Below are 16,976 nucleotides of genomic sequence, written 5' to 3' on the forward strand. Positions count from 1 at the left end.
GCTTCTCTCCTGGCTCCAAGTACTCAGGAAAGTTCAGTTTCTTAGCATGTAGTGGTGACTGGGAGTCCCTAATTATATATGCTCTGACATGCCGAAGTTTAGGTCTTTAGGCCAAAAATAGGTCTGAAAAAAACACAAAGGTCTCAACAAAATCTCGAGTTAATTAGTGTCCTTGGTGAGTGGACTTTGAAGCTTCTCAGAATACATAGAATTCAACTGCAATCTCTTCCTCGAAGCTTGATTGGAAAATCAAACTGATCTGTATGGACATCTAAGAAGATGGAGAACCTTGCCTACTTGGAGGAAAAAACTGCTAAGAACATCATGAAAATGGATACTAAGGACCATGCTTGACATTCATGGTTTCATGTCATCTTCCTAGCCACTTCATGAGATATGCATTGCCGGGAGCCAGCACAGGAGATCCCACCCATGACAAGGTCATGTGGAGGAGACCTGACAGGCAAGGCGGATCAGGACTCTAGGGACTCCCTCTACCTGCTCGAGCATCTACCCTGAAACCAAAGTCTGTCTGTCTACTGTTTACTATATTATGCCTTTCACCAACTCTTCTGACATTAACAGGGGGCTATCCCTGACCACCTTTCTCTGAAGAAAATCAACTTAGGGCTCTAGTTAATAAGTCTCTTGGTCATGAAAGGAATATTTTAATTCAAACCCCTCTGTTGGCATTTTAGCTTGCTTGGCAGGTTTATCCATACTCTTGCAACTAACTCACATGATTGTTCACAACTTCCCAACCATAAAAGGCATGGGAAGCCTAAGCATTCTAAAAGTCCTAATGGACATAGAGCCCTTCGGGGGGTGAAAAATTATTATAATAGTACTGGTGAAGGGTTTCATTGTTGAGCCAATGCTTGCTGCCAAGTTTCCATATCCCTTATCCATTGTGTGCCTGGGAGTGCATTAGTTAATATGGTTGGAATGTAGGAAAAACAAATAGTAGCCTTGGCATTAACAACATTAGACCTTTGAGTTAATAAGTTCTTTTTTTGTTGTTGTAACCCACTGCACCTTTGCTCCATAAGAATGTAACTTTATTTAGTACTGTCTGAGGCTGACACAGATTGAAAAAATAAAGAAAAAACACTTTAAGGGAAAACAAGTTTTCAGGTTGACCAATCTTTACCAGAAAAGGGTCATAAAATGTCAACAGGCCTCCGGGCCAGAAGATAATGTACATAACATAAGACCCTTGTAAATGGAAAGGTATGTAGAAAACATCCTGGTTTCAATAAAGGTCAAAACTGATGGAATGTTGAGCTGACTCTGCGTGACTCTGCATCTTTCACTTTTGGAAATCTGTAACTTAGGGTATAAAAGCTTCTTTTGAAAATAAAGCTGCAGACCCCACTTCACCTAAGTTTGGTCTTCCTGTGTCATCTTTCGCCGACGCCGTTCATCCTGAGGGTATCCCTGGACTCTGCTGAGGCTGGACCCTGACAATGCATTGATGTCCTCATTGGAGAGGAGATTGCTAGGAGGATAAGTTGTCAAATGGCAAAGTGAAGACTTCAGGGACAGCCCAGGGACATACAACTGGCTTTAGGTAGTGGATCTAATGGCAGATACCAGGGGAAGTCTATGATGCCAGTCTGCATCAAAGATTTAGGGCAGAGTAGTACTTCAATTGTATGGTTTCAGTATTGGAAGAAATGTCATATGCATCCACAAGATATTTTATATCATCCAAAAAATGTACAAGGAAATAATGTGTTCTGGGTTCTGGGTTAAAGGCTTCAAAGCCAAAGTTGATCAAGACAAAAGTAGGCTATATCTTAAGATAGCTAGCAGTCTAGTTCTCACAAACTCATGGCCCCAGGAGGCCCTGGGCAACACAGAACCCTCCCAGCACAGCACTGGGAGTAGCCTTTCCTACACTTCAACCATGCTGGAAAGCAGGACAGTTGGCCATGTTTTCAAGAGAAGTCAGAAGTTGCATATGTACAATGTACTGATTTTAATATTAGCAACTAATTTTTTTTTCCAAAGGGGGTGGGGAACAGTGGGAATGAAATCTCCACAGCAATGTGCTTGAATCAGCCTTCAGTCTCTGCAGGATTTTATTTCTCGCCTAGAGTTGGGAGTGCAGTGGGGACAGAAAGGAATTTAATTCATGTTGGTTGATTTACAAAGAGACTGAATGCACACTGAACATGTGTGTTTCCTTTCTATTTATAAAGAAATATCACCGGGGACATACAAACCAACAAGTTTAACTGTTGAAGATAAATAGATATATTTCTGATATAATTTCCTCATAGGGTCTATGCTGTGAAAAATTTTGTCTGCCAAACCAAACATACAAAAAAGACAATTCTGAAATGTCTTCCCAATCAAAGAAGACAAAACAATAGTGGCAGCCAAGTAAAGACAATCTTATTTAATGACTCATCCAGGACTCCCAGGGCCTATTCCTGCATGAGATCTATCAATGACTGCCCCTTGAATACAACAGGAGCCTCTCCTAGTCACCAGATGTGTGTAGATGGGGCACGGTGTCATAACACTCATTTTTGCACATTGTTTAAATTCCGTTCTGGTGGGTAAATCCCAACAAGGGGACTATGACGTCACTGACAAATGACACAAATATATGCCCTTTGAACTATGGTGTTGGAGAAGACTCTTGAGAGTCCCTTGGAATGCAAGGAGATCAAACTAGTCCATCCTAAACAAATCATTCCTGAATATTCACTGGAAAAATTGATGCTGAAGTTCAAGCTCCAATTATTTGCCCACCTAATGTGAAGAACTGACTCATTGGAAAAGACCCTGATATTAGGAAAGATTGAGGGCAGCAAGAGAAGGGGAAGACAGGATGAGATGGTTGGATGGCATCACCATGTCCAAGTCGATGGACATGACCTTGAGTAAGCTCCGGGAGTTGGTGATGGATAAGGAAGCCTGGCATGCTGCAGTCCATGGCGCTGCAAAGAGACCGACACGACTGAAGGACTGAACTGAACTCAACAAATTGAGAACAAAGGCTGATAAATCGATTGCATCAAGTCGGTGACTAGCTGCCCATAACAACACATTACTTAAGTGGCTTTAAAATTCACAATTATGACTACATTCAGAGTGGAATATCTTCTAAGGAAAAACAAAAATACTGCCCATCCAAAACAAAACCAAAAAAAAATCAAAAGAAATACAGGAAAGAAATCTGAAACTATATTCAACAACTTATTATTCCTCATATTGCTTCTGTTATTGTGACAGAATCACATATATGTTAACAGGTAAAAGCAACACAAGAATTAAAACTAATGTTCTGATGTAAGCCTTTCAGTGGCTAGAAAAAGAGGTTCACTCATAACATAAAGAACTTTAATTAAAACCCTGCTGTCTTAAACCTTCAACTGAAAGCATAAGTTTATACCAACTAATTATATTCCTTTTAATTTAGTTTTTTAAGGAAAATGTGTCCTTCCTTCTCTGACCAATGTAAAACCTACAAGCAATGACAACTTGATAACAGTGACTATTCTGAGGTCTCACATGTAGCTTCTAAATACATTTCCCATCAGACGATGCATGGATTCTTAGAGATGGCTGATTTCAGGACTGGGTAAAGAAATGCACAAAGTAATCTTGGGTATAGTGAAGGATCAGAAAGCTAAGGGATTTCAAAGGCCAATGGGGAATGGACAGATAGTTTAGGTCTCCAAATGAAAAGCCAAACATCTACCAGTTTGTTGGGCAGAATGATGTTTCTGCTTCTCAACACACTGTTTATGTTTCTCATAGCTTTCCTGCTAAGAAGCAAACGCCTTCTGATTTCATGGCTGCAATCACCATCCACAGTGGTTTTAAAGGCTAAGATGAAGAAATCTGTCACTGCTTCCACCCTTTCTCCTTCTATTTGCCATGAAGGATGTGGCTGAATCCCATGATCTTAGTTTTTTAATATTTAATTTTAAGCTGGCCAAATGTGTCCAAATGTTAACAGGCAACATCTAATTTGTCACTGTGATAAATTGCTAGGGCACCAACTCACCATTCTGAGCACTGAGAAAGGAAAATAATCATCAATATTTAAGCTATTTTTATTTCTATTAAGCATAGGTTATGTAACTACAAACAGTTCCAGGAAAACAAGTTAGACTGCCCCTTCTTGGGTTGATGAGAGAGTGATGGGGAGCAGCTATAATATAGATGAAACCTCACTCACTGCCCTGCAGCTCACCTCCTGCTGTGGAGGTCTGTTTCCTAATAGACCAAGGACTGGTACTGGTCCTGCCCAACTGTGCAGGTATTGTGAACTCCTGCTCTAAACCCAATAGTGGGACATTCTGTAAGACAAACCACCCTGCTTCCTCCCAGTTTCTGAACAAATGAATGGCATTAAAATTGTGAGAGGAAGAGTTATTTCATCTTAAATGAGAACAACCAAGTACAACATATGAGTACATTCTTTCAATAAACTGTGAAACGACATCTGCTTTTTGAGAATCAGGAAAATTTGCAAATGGACTGCATATTAAATGTTAATTTTGGGGGAAGAAACAGCATTTTTTTAACATTCCATTATTTTACCCCAAATACTCATTATGTACATTTTGTTAATTGTTCATCTTGTCCCTAAAATACTTCAGGAAAAATGAATAAGAAGTAAAAGAGAGAATGAAATGAGTGTCTGTCTTGATTTAAAAACAGATCTGCATAGCTGCTATGGATTGAATTGTGTCCAGCCTTGACTCCCAATGTGATGGTATTATGAAGTAGGGCCTTTGGGAGGTACCCAGGTTGACATGGGGTTTGGATGGTGGTCCTTCATGATGGGATTAGCCTCTCCCTATTTTTATCTCTTATTCTCCCTCTTCTTGTTCCCTTCAACCACCACATGCGAGAAGATAGCAAGAAGAGAAAGACTGATTCAAGTCAAGAATGTCTTCACCAGGATATCAATTGGCCATCACCTTGATGTTGCATAGTCTCCAGTCTATGACAACCTGTGGGACTAAGAGGTTAGTTTTGTAGTTACTGATGCCAAATGATAAAATATAGGGTTTATGATACTCTTCTTTATTATATTTGTTATGTTTGAAACCGTTTTGTAGTAAGAAGTTTATAGAAAGTCTAATTTTAAATTTCTATCTTAGAGATACCATGAGGAGCCCAAGATAGCAGATTCAGGTAGGTCCCCAATGAATGAGTGGTTGGAGGACAACATGTTCCTTACTCCAACTCATCTCTTGTTATCTGAACACTGTCCCACACACCTGACAACTTTACCGCCCCCCACCATCTGCATTTCCATTACCCTGCTTAGCTGAGTCATCTAGCTAGAGATGTTAATGATTCCGGACAGGGTCTGGAAGCAGAAGGAATGCAGACATTTTTAGAAAGAATGAACTGGGCAGACCCATCTTTGTTTTCCCTTCTTTAGTGTCATCTGCATGTGAAGGGTTGGGCCTGGGTAGAGAGGAAGCCACAAGTGGGACTGCATGGATATTTGCAAGAGAAGAGAGGAGGAATTCAGAACCCAATAACCAGGAGGTGGGCAGCTTTCACAGGACCCAGGAGGGAAGGAAAAAGCAATTGGGAAAACAATAGCATCTACCTGTGGGCCACACCTACCTGAGTCTTCTGGTTGAACTTGGAGATCACATCCTTCCTGCTGAAATTCCTGCACCAGATATGGAGGGGAGAGAGCTGCACTCACTCCTACTGAGTCACAGGGAGAGGGACCACATCCCCCAGAGCCTGTTGATTCCACCCTAACTGTGGGTATCATCCCAAGCCAGAGAGCAAATGGCAGGTCATCCAAAAGATGACCTACTTTAATGGTATTTAAAATACTACAAAATTTGTCTAAGAGTCCTGGCATATATAGTTCTCTGAGTTTTTTAGCAGAGATGATTCATCAGCCTAATTTGGGTTTCTGCTGAATCTACAAACTTCCCCATGGGTAACATCTGACTTTTAAGTACCTGACCTCATCCCACAGAATCCAAATGATGGTAATTTTGAGGGGGCAAGGCCTCTAAGGTCCTCGGTGTCACAGCAGCTGTGTGCCAAGTGGTCTACCACTCCCAGGTCTGAGCCCAGGACCCATGAACATCACCATACAGTTACAGCCCCCTGCCCACCAGAGGCAACCTCAGCATCCTCAGCAACACCCACCTCTGAGCCTCTTGTCCACTGATTGGCACTGAGCATCAGTCTGGAACAAGTATTCTGGAGCAAGTCCAGTATCTGTCATCCAAGAGGTGGGAAACTGAACCCTGAGTGGTATGACTGACTCTAAAGCTGCAGGTAAGTTAGTGAATACTTGGGACCCAGAAACTCTGGTTCTCAGACCAGGAGACTTCCACAAAGGGAAAAATGAGAGAAAACTCCATTGCATCCACTGATGGGCAGTTCTCAGATATCTGCAGGCACCAGAGTGGAAGTTCCTTTCCCGTTGCCCCTCAACTCTGGTTCCAATTTTATCAGCAGACCTGCCTCCATGTAGCAGCAGGAAAGCAATATTCAGGGCAGTTTCTTTTGGATTCCAGGCACAGTGGGGGAGCCCCAGCTGTAGTGACCCCAGGAGGCAGTCCTGATGTGGTGACTGACTCACTCCCAACTCAGAATCCCCAGAACTCCCGCTCCTCATTCAGACAACACAGACCTTTGCGTGACTGGATAACATAAACCTGCATTAAGAGTGAGAAGGATTCTCTTCTCAGCTGTCAGGAATATTAGATAAGTGTCTTATGTTTCCTCAGGGAACCCCTGGCTGAGGGAGGCTAAGGTCTGAGACTAGCCTGGATGCAGGGGAATGTGTTCCCTCTTTGATGCTCCAAATAGACCTTGGAGATTCAAAAGCCTTGAAAGAATTACAATCACCCTTATATTTTGTAGGGACTTTGGTTTATGAATCTGGTTGGAGAAAAAGGACACAAACTCAGGACAAGGCTGGACATCTCTAGGTCCCAGATGATTGTGAGTTGAGTTCCATCCACCAGGCTTCACAGTCAGGTGCTGATGTAATTCACAAGCTACCTTTGAGGAAGCAAAAGAGAAAAGAGTTTTTGGTCAGAGAGTAGTATGCTCAAAAGGCCATGGGTTTCACACAGGGCAAGATGAAACAAGAGTCATTACTTGTTTCTTTGTTCTATGAGTTCCTTGGCATTTCTACTCCTGAGAACAAGTACATGGAGATAGTCAGAGGCATTGGTGGTGCCCCTGGCACCTGATGCTCCTGGTGATAACCAGTTTGTGGACACGTTACTGAGGCCAAAGCATATTCAGCCTCGTGATAGCCCCAGATTCTCCCTTCTTGGGAAGGCTGAAATGCCTCATTTCTGCTAACTCACAACTGAAGCATGGGATGAGCTCATGGTGGTTGACCTGTAGGCCAAGTTCCAAGCATGGAATAAAGGTTGACTGTGGAAGGGTAGCCATTCATTAAACTTGGTTACCTTGGTCCTTAGCAGGGGCTACTTCCCACATCCAGAATGTTTTTCTCCCAGGCTTTTGCATGGCCACATCCTTCACAACATTTAGCATTAACTCAAATGAATCTCTCTCAGGTTTGCTTTCCCTGGCCACTGCACTCTTACAAAAACAGACCCTGATCCAACAAGTGCCTAGACACCCTCTCCATCAAAACAGTAATTATAGTTACCAATGTGGAAAGGTGGAAGAGGGATAAATTGAGAGTTTGAGATTAATATATGTATACTACTTTATTTAACAGATAATCAACAAAGACCTACTGTACAGCACAGGAATTCTGCTCAATAATCTGTAATATCCTGTATGGGAAAAGACTCTAGGAAAGAATGGACACATGTCTATGTATAAGGGAATTAATTTCTCATACAATTAACATTAATAAAATGCTGTAAATAAACTATACTCCTATATAGATCAAAAGTTGATTTTTTTTAAATGCTTACATGTAGAGACCAATGGAGCTCCTTAGACTCGCAGGATTTCAGATATGATGCTGGATATGGCAGAACAGGTGGAGAAATCTAGACATTTTTCTGAGGTTACATTTTCCTGAGCTTTGATGTCTTTTGCTTCTAGTGTCACCTTTGATTTGTCTTTGGAGGATCTAATACGAGGGCTTGGAGACACCAGCTGGGTGTTAGTTGAAGGATGAGAGGGAGGTGCTAGTGGGAGAGTGAAATCCCAGCTCCCTAGCCTGCATTGTGGAGAAGGCAATGGCACCCCACTCCAGTACTCTTGCCAGGAAAATCCCATGGATGAAGGAGCCTGGTAGGCTGCAGTCCATGAGGTCGCTAAGAGTCAGACATGACTGAGTGACTTGACTACCACTTTTCACTTTTCACTTTCATGCATTGGAGAAGGAAATGGCAACCCGCTCCAGTGTTCTTGCCTGGAGAATCCCAGGGACTGGGGAGCCTGATGGGCTGCCGTCTATGAGGTCGCACAGAGTCGGACACGACTAAAGTGACTTAGCAGCAGCAGCAGCAGCAGCAGCCTGCGTTGCGGCACGTTTGAGGCAAAACTTACATCCCAATTTCCCTATGAAAACAGGCTGTAGCTTCCCTCTCGATGACTTGCATGATATCAGACCCAGATTGGTTTCATCCTTTTTCATGTCCTGCTTCCCCTGAGACCTCACTGGTTTCTCTGGGAGAATATTTTAATATAAATTTATTTATTTTAATTGGAGGAATTTTTTTTTAAAAACATTTTCACTTAACTAAGTTTTCATTGCTGCTCAGGACTTCTCTATTATCAGCGAGCAGGGGCTACTCTCTAATACAGTGCACTGGCTTTTCAATCCTGTGCTTCTCTTGATGGAAATCACAGGCTCTAGGCACTCAGGCTCAGTAGTTGTGGCCCACCAGCTTAGTTGCCCTGGGGCATCTACAATCTTCCCAAACCAGGACTCAAATGCATATCTTAAGTACTGGATCAAAAGGGAAAATACTCTGGGAGGAATTTGAAATAAATCACTTTTACATGAAACTTGGTACCATGGCCTATTTATGAGGAGAAACATAGAGGATTGTCCCTGCTTCAAGCAACCTCCTGAGACAAGGACTGATTGAGGTTCCCCTCCCAAGGGTTCCTACAGGATCTTGAAACTGTCCTGCCATGTGGCTTTGTTCTTGCTTGAGTTTCTGAATCCCACACTAGACCGCAGCTTCCAGAGGGCAGGGCTGTCACTTGACTCACTTCTAAGTACACGTTAGTAGATATTGTCTCATTCAGACCCTAATGTCAAGAAAATGCTAACACAAAGATCAGTTATTCTGAGTGTTAGGTTACAGGTTCAACAACGACTGCAATCAAACCCTAAATAACATTGTCTTAAATACAATTTCAATTCTCTTTCATATAATGTTAGTGCAGGTCTCTCCACAGAGATGAGGGCCCACTTCTCTCTTGTCACATCTTCTACCTGTGCTAATTACCTCTGGTCTCACATGGCTGTTCCAGGCTCCTGTCATTACATGTGCATTCCAGCTCGTGGGACAGAAAATAATACTTCCACTTGGAACTAACATATCACCTCTACTCAAATTCCACTGGCTGAAGAATCTTCCATGGTCATAGCAAACCTGGGGGTGGTGGGCACACAGAAGGGCAGAGGAACGTGATCCTACTGAAGAACATTCATGATGAGTAGCAAGGGCCACAAACCTTCATTCATGTCCCTGTAATTCATTCTTCTTTGGTCCTCCCCACACAGCTCTTGGTCTGTTTTGGCCTGCAGATATGGATATAGATGAGGTTATGAGAGGACATGGCCCAGGCTGTACAAATATGGAGAAAACAAGAAAGGAAAGAAGATAAGAAAGTATAAAAATGAGATCTAATCTTACTGCATTATGGTCAGAAAAGATGCTTGGAATGATTTCAATTTTTTTGAATTTACCAAGGCTAGATTTATGGCCCAGGATGTGATCTATCCTGGAGAAGGTTCCGTGAGCCCTTGAGAAAAAGGTGAAATTCATTGTTTTGGGGTGAAACGTCCTATAGATATCAATTAGGTCTAACTGGTCTATTGTATCATTTAAAGTCTGTGTTTCTTTGTTAATTTTCTGTTTAGTTGATCTACCCATAGGTGTGAGTGGGGTATTAAAGTCTCCCACTATTATTGTGGGACAGCAAAAGAGACACAGATGTATAGAACAGTCTTTTGGACTCTGTTGGAGAAGGAGAGGGTAGGATGATTTGGAAGAATGGCATTGAAACATGTATAATATCATATAAGAAATGAATCGCCAGTCTAGATTCGATGCAGGATTCAGGATGCTTGGGGCTGGTGCACTGGGATGACCCAGAGAGATGGTATGGGGAGGGAGGTGGGAGGGGGGTTCAGGATTGGGAACACATGTACACCCATGGCGGATTCATGTTGTTGTATGGCAAAACCAATACAGTATTGTAAAGTAAAATAAAGTAAAATTAAAAAATAATAATAAAATAAATAAAAAATAAAAAAAGAAATTATAAAAATACAAAATCTAAAGGAAAGCATGGTTAAAATAATAATTTTGCATTTATACAATTTAGGTATAATGGTTGATGAATCAATTTATAAAATAAAAATTATAAAAATGTAAAATATAAATATATTCACTAAACCCAACAAAATAATAAGGCTGTATTGTATTAAACACAGAGTAGTATCAGGATTAAGTTTGGATGCACATTGCAAAAAACTAAACTATAACTTTAGAAAGATAAACTTGATTTTTCTCTCCCACTGGAACAAAGCTTGAGGTGGGCCAGCCAGAGCTTGGGTGCTATCCATCTCCAAGGTTACATGATTGTCTAATACAACTGCAGGAGTTCCAGCCATCAAAACTAAAATCCAGACAACAGTTAGGAAGTAGGTGGCGAAAGGAAGAGTCCCATCTCTCAGCTAAATCAGCTCCTTGAAAGCAGGCTTCCAAGAAATCCCTCTTACTGATCTGCTTGCATCTCTAAGTTACCTGTCATGATGAAGAGCACAGGTGGGCAGGAAATGCAGTTCCGTAGCTACTGGGCTCATGGCTATATAACTATTTTCAGTTTTGAAAGAGAAGCAGATAATAGATCATTTTGTAGGTAGCCTGCTGTGTCTGCCTTAAAGAACAAATCTTTTCCGAATGGATTAGGCTGAAGGGCTGGGCACAGTGTGGGAGCCAGGAGAAAGGAACAGCAATGAGAAACAGCTAGATGGACCTGAACTGTGCTGAAGATAAGAGAGGCAGATAACAGAGATCTTCTAAGGACTGAAGTGAGGATTATATGAACCACATGACCCAATTTTTTTTGAAAACTGCTTTTCCAACCCAGGTCCCAAATCTCTCTCAATTCTTCAGCTTCTAAATACCTTGTCTTTGTTACCTCACACTCTGACCTACCTGTCTCACCTTCCTTATTTCTGTTCACATCACTTCTCCATCTAGTCCACCAGCATTGCAAGATCCAGTACTGAGGAGTTAGCAACACTTTCTAGAAGTGGGTACAAACACAATGACTATTTCTACTTTAGTATTTGTTTGTCTTTATCAAGGTCTTCTGAAGGACTGAGATGGCTAGAATTATGGAGATCTCACGTTTGAGGCCTTTTAAAAAGTATTTCTTGTTACATTTGTCTGTTGGTGGTGATGCAATCTCATAGTTGTTCTAGGTCTGAGAAAGTATTTCATCTTGTTTTTGATATGCATTTTTATTGGGTATAGAATTCTGAGTCAATTATATTTCTCTCAGCATTTTAAGATATGGTGCCAATGTACTTTGGCTAACATTGTTTCATATGCCTAATCTGCTATCTTTCCTATTTTTTTGTTCTACTGTGTCTCTTTTTCCTTCTGGTTACATTTCCTTGGTTGATGGTTTTAAACAATGAATTATCATGCACTGTTGAATAGTTGTCATATTTCTTGTCCTTGAATTAATTGTGCTTCTATGTTTATGGGTTTAAAGCTTTCATCATATCTGGTAATTTTTCAGCCAATAATTATGAAGTTCTGTTCTCTAGTCTCCTTCTTTCACTTCCTGTAAGATTCCATTTACATATATTTTAGTATTCTTAATGTTGTTTCAAATCTCTGTGATGCACAATTAATTTTTTCCACAGTCTTTCCATTCCTATTTTCCATGTCTGTATTTAACATACTCAGTTTTCTTCAGCTTCATGAATATAAGGATTATTGAGGTAGTAAGCATTTTAATGTCCTTCCCTGCTAATGATGTAATGTATATTTTAACTGTGTTTTTACTAATTGATTTTTCCCTCATTATGGATATTTTCTTGCTTCTTTATATATCAGAAATGTTTTTCTTTTAAATTTATGTGTGTATCTTAATTAGAGGATAATTTCTTTACAATATTATGATTGACCTAGTACAAATATTTTCACAATTCATATGGAAATTTTAAATTGGATATTGGATATGGTAAATTTTACCCTTTGGATGCTGGATATTTTTTAATTTTTATAAATTATTCCTGGCACTGTTTGCAAACATTGTTAATATCTTGGAAACAGTTTTACTTTTTGAAGGCTTGCTGTTCAGTTTTTTGTTTAGCTATAAGAGGCCAGCAATTAGCCCAGGTTTACTATCCCCCACTAGTAAGGTAATATTGTTTTCCAGACCATACTGATGTCATGGGAAATATGAGTAATTTCCATGCTGGTGGGTGGGGACACCGTTAGACTTGGCTCAATTTGAGACTCAAGGATTGTTCTCTGTAATACTGACCAGTACTATCAACTCTCTGCTGAAAATTGAAGGGGTATCACCTGCACACTCCCAGAGTTCTCTGTGTGTAGCTCTGTCCTGTGAACCCTAACTACCTAGAGTCTCAAATCTCTCTTCTTGAGGAGACCGTTTGTCTCTGCCTAGATACCCCTTCCATGTATGTGTTGGAAACTGTTTCTAGAGTTGGGGCAATTGTAGAACTCACCTTGCTTGTTCCCTGCCTCAGGAATCCATACTCTGCTGCCTGACTTTTGATGTAAAAAACTGATCTTTCTTTTATCTCTTCTACTTTCAAGTTGTTTGGGACAGGAGGATAAATGTGTCCTTTGCTCCTCTATGTCTACCAAATTGGAGGTCCCCCTGCAATCAGAACTCACTGAATGCTTTGTGGATTCTAGGCACTGTGCATGGGTACAGACTTGACTAGGGATATGTGTTGGGGCCTTGGGGAGCCCTGGTTTGAGGGAGAAACATGACAATTACAACTAGCATTTGCTATGGGGTATGTTCAGTTCAGTTCAGTTCAGTCACTGAGTCATGTCCGACTCTTTGCAACCCCATGGACTACAGCATGCCAGGCTTCCCTGTCCTTCACCAACTCCTGGAGCTTGCTCAAATTCATGTTCATCAAGTCAGTGATGCCATCCAGCCTTCTCATCCTCTATCGTCCTCTTCTCCTACTGCCTTCAATCTTTCCCAGTAATAAGGACTTTTCTAATGAGTAAGTTCTTCACATCAGTTGGCCAAAGTATTGGAGCTTCAGCTTCAGCATCGGTCTGTCCAATAAATAGTCAAGATTGATTTCCTTTAGCATTGACTTGTTGGATCTCCTTGTAGTCCAAGGGACTCTCAAGAGTCTTGTCCAACACCACAGTTCAAAACCATCAGTTCATCACTCACCATTCTTGATGGTCCAACTCTCACATCAATGCATGACAATTGGAAACATCATAGCTTTGATTATACTGAACTTTTTCTGCAAAGTAATACCTCTGCTTTTAAAAATGCTGCTAGGTTTGTCATAGCTTTTCTTCAAACAAGCAAGCAAGTTTTAATTTCATGGCTTCAGTCATCATCTGCAGTGATTTTGGAGCCCCCCAAAGTAAAGTCTCTCACTGTTTCCATTGTTCCCCCATCTATTTGCCGTGAAGTGATGGGACAAAATGCCATGATCTTCATTTTCTGAATGTGGAGTTTAAGCCAAATGTTTCACTCTCCTCTTTCACTTTCATCAAGAGGCTCTTTAGTTTCTCTTCACATTCTGACACGTGTCTTCTGCATATCTGTGGTTATTGATATTTCTCCCAGCAACTGTGTTTCCAGCTTGTGCTTCATCCAGTTGGGCATTTCGCATGACTTACTCAGCATATAATTTAAATAAGCAGGGTGACAATACATAGCCTTTACGTACTCCTTTCCTGATTTGGAGCCAATATGCTGCTCCAGGTTCAGTTCTAACTGTTGCTTGTTGACCTGCATACAGATTTCTCAGAAGGCAGGTAAGATGGTCTTGTATTCCCATCTCTGTAAGTTTTCCACAGTTTGTTGTGATCCACAGTCAAAGGCTTTTGCATGATCAATAAAGCAGAAGTACATGTATTTCTGTAATTCTCTTGCTTTTTCGAAGACCTACAAGTGATGGCAATTTGTTCTGTGGTTCCTCTGCCTTTTCTAAATCCAGCTGGAACATATGGAATTTCACAGTTCATGTACTGTTGAAGACTTGCTTGCAGAAATTACTTTGGTAGCATGTGAGATGAGTGCAACTTTGTGGTAGTTGAACATTCTTTGAAATTGCCTCTCTTTAGGATTGCAATGAAAATGACCTTTCCAATCCTGTGGCCACTGCTGAGTTTTCCAGATTTGCTAGCATATTGAGTGCAGCACTTTAACAGCTTCATCTTTTAGGATTTGAAATAGCTCAATGGCAATTCCATCACCCCCACTAGTTTTGCACGTAGTTATGCTTCTTAAGGCTGTCTGGACTTCACATTTCAGGATGTCTAGCTCTAAGTGCGGAGAAGCCAATGGCACCCCACTCCAGTACTCTTGCCTAGAAAATTCCATTGATGGAGGAGCTTGGAAGGTTGCAGTCCATGGGGTTGCTGACGGTTGGACACGAGTGAGTGACTTCACTTTCACTTTTCACTTTCATGCATTGGAGAAGGAAATGGAAACCCACTCCAGTGTTCTTGCCTGGAGAATCCCAGGGATGGGGGAGCCTGCTGGGCTGCCGTCTATGGGGTCTCACAGAGTCGGACACGACTGAAGTGATTTAGTAGCAGCAGCAGCTCTAAGTGAAACACCATCATGGTTATCTGGGTCATTAATATCTTTTTTGTATAGTTGTTCTATATATTCTTTCAACCTCTTCTTAATATATTCTGCTTCTTTTAGGTCCACACCATTTCTGTCTTTTATTTGGCCCATCTTTGCATGAAATGATCTTTCTCTACCTCTAATTTTCTTGAGTAGATCTCTGGTCTTACCCATTCTATTGCTTTCCTCTATTTCTTTGCACTAATCAGGTAGGAAGGCTTTTTAAAAATCTCTTCTTGCTATTCTTTGGAACTCTGCATTCAGATGGGTATGTCTTTCTTTTACCATTTGCCTTTGCTTCTCTTCTTTTCTAAGTTAGTTCTAACGCATCCTCAGACAACCATTTTGCATTTTTGCATTTCATTTTCTTGGGGATGGTCTTGATGAGGTATGCACAGATCATTATTTCATGGCAAATACATGGAGAAACAATGAAAACAGTGACAGACTTTATTTTCCTGGGCTCAAATGTTATTGCAGATAGTGACGGCAGCTGGGGAAAAAAAAAAAAGACGCTTGCTCCTTGGAAGAAAAGCTATGAAAAATCTTGACAGCATACTAAAAAGCAGAGACATTACTTTACCAACAAAGGTCTGTATAGTCAAAGCCACGGTTTTTCCAGAAGTCATGAGAGGATGTGAGAGTTGGACCATCAAGAAAGCTGAGCACCAAAGAATTGATGCTTTTGAACTGTGGTGTTGGACAAGATTCTTGAGAGTCCCTTGGACTGCAGTGGAGATCCAACCAGCCCATCCTAAAGGAAATCAGTCCTGAATATTCATTGGAAGGACTGATGCTGAGGCTGAACCTCCAGTACTTTGGCCAGTTGATGGGTAGAACTGACTCATTATAAAAGACCCAGATGCTGGTAAAGATTAAAGGCAGGAGGCAAAGGGGAAGACAGAAGACCAAATTGTTTGATGGCATTACCAACTTGATGAACATGAGTTTGAGCAAGCTCTGGGAGTTAGTGATGGACAGGGAAGGCTGGCGTGCTGCACCCCATGATATAGCAAAGAGTTGGACATGACTGAGAGACTGAACTGAACTGATGTACAGAGGACAATCAGGGAGCAGGCAGAAGTCTTTAAGGAAGGAGGAAGGAACTATTCCTGAACAGCTGACAATGATCGGTCGGGAAGCGGTTTCAAGCTGGAGAAACTGTAGGGAACCAATTCTATGCCATGTGGAGAGAATGGTAAGAGAAAGGCAGGGCGGCAGTGCTGAGATTTCCCAGAGGACTAGATCCCTGTTCTACTAAACTTTATCAATGCTCAATATTATTAGGTGTTTTGAAACATGAGTTTTGTTTTGGAAGTGGTAGAGCAATATTCAATGGAAGGACTGATGCTGAAGATGAAGCTCCAACACTTAGGCCATCTGATGTGAAAACCCAGTTCATTGGAAGAGACCCTGATGCTGGGAAAGATTGTGGTCAGAAGGAGAGGGAATAAAAGGATGAGATTGTGAGATGGCATCACCGACTCAAAGACATGAGTTTGAGGAAACTCTGCAAAATAGTGAAAGACAGGGAAGCCTGCTTTGTTGCCGAACATGTAATCACAAAGAGTCAGACATGACTTAGCAACTGAACAATACCAATAAGGACATGGAGTCCACTGAGGGCTCTGTTCCTGGTTGAAGTGGATAAAGACTTGGGTGGAAGAGGAGGCTTCCCATCCTCTGGTGCAGGTCCTTGAATCCAAGGCAAGGAGCACAAGATTTTGAATGTGTTACCAAACATTATTTTCTAAAAACACAAAAACTGTTTTCTCCAGGAGAGAGAGCTTTGACTGAGTTTGTTCTCTAGATTTTACTGAGGGATTTGAAAGGGATTGGGGGTGGGCTGAGTCTGCAAAAACCAGGTGAACAGCTGCTGGAAGGCAAGGCTTGTGGTAAACATTCTGCACTAGGTGGAAAACGAATCCAGAAAAAATGCCCCTTCTGGCATGTACATGCCA

Source organism: Bos taurus, chromosome 29 (genome assembly GCF_002263795.3).
Source record: "Bos taurus isolate L1 Dominette 01449 registration number 42190680 breed Hereford chromosome 29, ARS-UCD2.0, whole genome shotgun sequence".
NCBI lineage: Eukaryota > Metazoa > Chordata > Mammalia > Artiodactyla > Bovidae > Bos > Bos taurus.